Raw genomic sequence first — 6,049 nt, 5'->3', positions numbered from 1 at the left:
GGAGGATGAAGCGCAGGTCGACTGCTACCTTCTCCTCCAAAGCCGTGCCACGAAAATCCTACCGAGTGGAGAACAAACCTCCCACTCGGGAGCTTAGCTGCAGCCCAGTGCTCGCCTAAGTTTCTAAATTCCTGCCGAGTGGAGAGCAAACCTCCCACTCGGGGGCTTAGCTGCAGCCCAGTGCTCGCCTAAGTTTCTAAATTCCTGCCGAGTGGAGAGCAAACCTCCCACTCGGGGGCTTAGCTGCAACCCAGTGCTCGCCTAAGTCTCTAAATTCCTGCCGAGTGGAGAGCAAACCTCCCACTCAGGGGCTTAGCTGCAGCTCAGTGCTCGCCTAAGTTTCTAAATTCCTACCGAGTGGAGAGCAAACCTCCCACTCGGGGGCTTAGCTGCAGCTCAGTGCTCGCCTAAGTTTCTAAAATCCTTCCGAGTGGAGAACAAGTTTCTCACTCGGAGGCTTGGTTGTAACCAAGCACTCGCCCAAACATGACGAGCACAAGTCGACTGAAATTTGTGCTTCACTCCTACCTGCAAAAGAGCATTTCAGATGCTAGCATATATTCCAACCCAAAGAAGATGGTTATCCGAAAGAAGCAAACATATTTCAACGGCAAATCAAGTTCGGATAACGTCCTATGGACCCAGAAGTGCTCAGGCATCAAGCCTGTTAAAGTTTGGCGGTTACAAAAATCACTCGGCATTCCGAGGCAAATTCAAATCATCGAGCATAGAAGTTTTTACCCCTCCTACGGAGGGCTGGAAGGCGCAACAAACTCGTCCAGGTCGATCCCATCTGCAATCCGAGTGGCAGCCGCGATGAAGGTCTCCATGAAAGAACAGAAGTCATGCTTCCTAGTGTTGGCCACCTTGAGAGACACCAGCTTGTCTTCTCTCGCTTCTTTGCAGTGGACGCGGACCAAGGACAGAGCGACGTCAGCACCGCACCTGCCAGAAGACTTCTTCCACTCTTGCACTCGACTCGGAATCTCGTTCAGTCGAGTCATCAGCGACTCAAGGTCGTTCTGAAGCGTTTCTTCTGGCCAGAGCGAGGTGTCAATGCGCGATACAGCGGCCTTCAGTCTTGCAAGGTAATTGACCACTGCAGCAATGCGGGACTCGAGGCGGAGCACGTTCATAGCAGTTTCATCCTTCACCGGAGAATTGATGGGATCCAAGCCAGTCTCCACTCGACTAGTCTCCTCTTCAAAGTTTTGGCAGAATTCTGTGGACATGATTCAAGAATAAGCTAACGTCCCTACAGCAAGTCAGTAACTACCAATCGGAGATAAGAGGTTACCTTCGAGCATGAGGAACAACTTTTTGGAGAGTCCTCCCAGATAAAGCTCCAAGTCATTCTTCTTTCCTGCCAGTTCACCAGCTTTGTCGTCCAGGACCATATTGGCATTCCTCAGTCGAGTAACTTCTTGGTTGGCCACGTCAAGAGCAGCTTTCAGATTAGTGTTTTCTTCTTCAAGTTTGTTGACGGAAGCCAACTTCTCTTCTGCAAGCCTAGTCTTGTTTGCGGCCGTTTTTTGTGCCTCGGCAAGGTCAAGGTCCTTCTTCTTCAGAGCATCCCTCAGTTTTTCTGCGAAAATCACAATAAGATCAGATTCGGAGACAGGCAAGAAGCGAGGACAGTCGTCAAGATTCTCACCGAACATACCTTTTGCCTCCTCCTTCGCCTTCGTGAAGTTCTCTTGGACAAGATTTTGGTCAAGCTCGAGCTGGATATACTTGTTCTCCAATTCGGTATAACGAGAAACAAGGTCACAAGATTTCTGCGAAAGTTCAGTCGACAAACATCAATGGCAGATCACTTCCGAGTGACTAAAGGAAAAATTGTACTATTTCTAAGACTACAGATGAATCTAAACATTCAACTGTAGTCTCGGGGACTACACCCAGTGGGTGCACTCAGCGTGCCCCCACTAAGTTCTATCAGCTAGACTCAGAGTCGATCAGTCGACCGGAAGCAGTTCACTATCAAAAAAAAATTCAGACCATAGCCGATTGCCAGCAATCGACCACGGTCTCGGGGACTACACCCAGTGGGTGCACTCAGCATGCCCCCACCAGTTTCATTGTTCCACTCGACCATGGTCGAGTGGAACAAGTAAAGTGAGAAATCTCAAGACACAAAGACTATAGTCGACTGCCAGCAGTCCACTGTAGAATTGACACACCCAATGGGTGCATGACAAATATCAAGATTTCCAGTCGGTGTTCAACTAACCTGGACATTGCTCTGGAGAGCTGAGCTCGCGTCATAAGCTGCTTGGCTGGCGGTTCGGATCGCCTTCACCTACTCCATCATAATCCCGGCCTGGCGTATGGCTTCCTTAGCAGCGCTTGCTTGGTCCTCCGAGACGTGGTAGGTGCAGAAGAGAGAAGGCGGGTCAGCACTCGACGACGAAGGGAGGGCAACCGTCAATGGCTCCGCAAAGGACACGGTAGCCCGAGCAACATTGCTCCCCTCGGGAATCTGTGGTCCAGGTGCGGACGTAACCTGCGCAGCCTTGCCAACAGTCGCCTCCTGCTCCTCCTCTGCCTCAGCGGCGCTTCATCGTCATCGTCAGGAAGATTGATGACAACGTTAGGCAGAGCTGCAGAAGAAGTTCAAAATCAAAAATAAAGATTCAATCGACCGAAAGCGAAACCGCGCAGATTATACCAGGCTGAGAAGTCACAGCATCTTCCATTTCTTGATCCTCATGCCTGGCTGAAGTCTCAGAAGTAGCAGCACTGCGATTTGCAAATATCAGTCGGTCAGCGATTGAATCGACCAAGAATGGAAAACATGAGTTATGATCGTTACCCAGAGACAGTCGGAATCTCCATCCTCATCTTCGGTAGGGCTTTCTCCGGTTTTGACAGGGCCACTCGGGGTTGCTTCGACGCCTTTTCAGTCGGCGCTGGTGAAGTTGTCCGAGGACGTTTAGTCGACTGCCCAGCAGGCGCGACTCCCTTGCCACGATCAGCCGCAGGGTCGTGGGCGAGCTTGGACCTCCTTTCGGAACGAGGAGGCGCAACTTCCTCCTCCTCTTCCTCCTCCTCTTCCTCTTCGTCAGAACCTGCGTCTTCCTCACCCTCATCGGCGTCCGACTCCCACTCCTCTTGACTTTCGCCTCCGCTTCCTTCCTCCTCTTCGGCCTGTGCCTGCGCCCCGTTAGGCATCGAGTACAACTCAGTGGTTTCCTGAAAGACAGCAAGCAAGACAAAGGTCAATCGACTGATTTACGACGAAACAGAATAGATGGAGCAGTCGGAGGAAAATAGTCGTACCTTATCCACCTCATAAGATTGGTCGAGTGGAACGATCCTCCTAGCTCCACGAGGGTTGTCCTTGTTCCCCGTGATGGTAGTCATCCACCTCTCCAATGTAGCATCGTCGACCTCCTCTGGGTGGACCCGACTGGTGTCTTCAGTGCCAGAATACAGCCACATCGGGTGGCCCCGGTACTGGAGTGGTTGGATGCGCCGCCGAAGGAAAACCTCCAGAAGGTCCATGCCGGTCACGCCGTCACGAATCAACTGAACTACTCGCTCCATCAACATTTTCACCTGAGCCTTCTCCTCCGGAACTACTTTCAGAGAGGAGGGCTTGCTCACTCGACTCATAGAGAAGGGAGGGAGCCCGGTCGACTGCCCTAGCGTCGGCCGGTCTTGGCAGTAGAACCAGGTCGACTGCCACCCTCTGACCGACTCGGGAAGGGTCATAGCAGGGAAAGCGCTCTTACTCCTCATCTGGACCCCGAGACCCCCACACATCTGGATCACCTGGGTTCTCTCATCATTGGGACTGGCCTTTTTCACTGTCTAGGAACGACAAGTGAATATATGTTTGAAGAGGCCCCAATGCGGCCGACAACCCAAGAAATTCTCACACAAAGATACAAAGGTGGAGAGATAGGCGATGGAATTTGGGGTAAAATGGTGAAGTTGAGCTCCGAAGAAATTCAGAAATCCTCAGAAGAAAAGATGCGGCGGCAGAGAAAACCCTCGATCTACATGAGTCGCCAAGAGGACGCACTCACCCTCCTGAGGTTGCAGTTGCCACTCCGCCCCCGGAAGCCGCGCTGCTCCGTGCTCGATCAGCCCCTCGTTGGCTAGGTCGTCGAGGTCCTTCTGGGTGATGGTCGAGCGGACCCAATCCCCTTGGATCCAACCCTACGGCAGGCGAGACCGCGATGAGGATCCACCCCGACTGGGCGCTCTCCCCTTCGCTTGCGCCGTCGCCTTCTTCGCCCGCTCCGAAGTCGCCGTCTTCTCCTTCACCATTGTCGCCGACAAAGCTGGAACGGAGCAGCGGTGCTAGGCAGTTGGCGAGCGCAGCAGATGAATCTAGAGACGAGGGAGGGGAAAATGAGGAGGCACTGTTCGGAAAACCTCCGCCTGGTTCCGTATATGGGGTCACTTCCGAGTGGCTGACGGGTAGGCCCAGGCAATCCTGTCAAATCCCGAAACAGTCGCGCACGCGATACGTGGCGAAAAAGGCGGCGTGGGAATCGAGGCGTCCCTGCCTTATCCCATCCGAGTACCGCGTCCTTCTCCGCTTCGCGCGCTTCCCAAAATTCGGATCCCACTAAATCCGCTAACCACAGGGCAACTTGTCAGACGGAAGATCTCCTGCGATCCATCGCTCGGAAATCTCTAAGTTCATAAAGTTCACTCGACGGATATAAAGAATGGATCAAGGCGACTGAACGAAAGTTGACACCATCACTTGAAAGTCATTGATCCAGAGCAAAAACACCTTTACAGTACCAGAAAGCAGGTCGGAAAGATTGCCAACTCCGTCCTCACTCAAACCTCGATCCATTCGGGGGCTACTGATGAAGTCATGTACCTAGGGTAGGGTTACGGCCTGTCCAAGGTACCCTCCCCAAGGGCATCTCTTAGAAGAAGCCGTCTTCCAGTCGACCAAGAGGGATTCCACTCGACCGGCTAGAAGACACTCGATGAACCTGAAGACACTCGACCATGAAGACTCACTCGACCATCAGGAGTTCAAGATCTACTCTGTATCCAAACGGTCTGTAATTAAGTAGTCTTTATGGCCATGATGACACTTTATATAAGGCGTTACCAGTAACGCATGGCCTTAATGTACTTTAACCCTCCGCTACGTGGGCTGGCCGGGGTCCTGGCGTCCTCTATATAAGCCACCCCCCTCCACTGGTAGAAGGGTTCGCACCCCTGTAACTCTCACACATATAATCCAGTCGACCGCCTCCGGGCTCCGAGACGTAGGGCTGTTACTTCCTCCGAGAAGGGCCTGAACTCGTAAAACACTCGTGTGTACAACTGCTCCATAGCTAGGATCTTGCCTCTCCATAGCTACCCCCCATTCTACTGTCAGACTTAGAACCACGACAATGGGCGTCGGGGGTGTAAGTCGGGTGTTGCCTACACGCTGATACATGTACGAATGTTGGTGCTGCCGTGCAAGTCTAGGCATGCTCTAATTGGTGCTTCAAGACAACATTGTCGGTATTGTTGGAAGTTGGCCGCTCGGTGCTACTGTGGCCCAACCATGCCATGTTGTAAGGGGAGGGAGGGCGTTAGAGCGACCATCAACGGTGGGGGTGGTTGCTTGTGCTACGGTGAGGGCGGGGCTACCGGTGCTATGAGCTATGACCAGTGACACTATGGGAGCGGCGATGTCGTTCTACGAGGGTGGCGACACTAGTGTGTGGAAGGGCGGCAACGTCGAGGCTGCAAGCAACAACGCTATCGATGTATTGCAAACCAACCAGCCGCCACTACAAGTTGTTGCTGTTGTTGCAAGCCACTAGTGGTTGCTGCGAAGGGGTTGAGAGAGGGGAAGTGTATGCTGCGAGGGTGGGAGGAGAGGAGAGGGACAATGAGGTTGATTAGAGGCCGATGCGCAAGGTAGCAAACAGGTGGTAAAGGAGACTAGTCGCTCTTAGATACCGGCCATACTCTCTAGGTTGTTGACCCCGAAACCCCCCCTTTTTCTATTGAGTTTCTATATACAAAGTGGCCGGTAACAGGAGTAACTCATTCTTGTTAAAGTAAAATGCATTAA

Source organism: Triticum aestivum, chromosome 2B (assembly GCF_018294505.1).
Source record: "Triticum aestivum cultivar Chinese Spring chromosome 2B, IWGSC CS RefSeq v2.1, whole genome shotgun sequence".
Taxonomy (NCBI): Eukaryota; Viridiplantae; Streptophyta; class Magnoliopsida; order Poales; family Poaceae; genus Triticum; species Triticum aestivum.
This window is presented reverse-complemented; position numbering follows the sequence as displayed.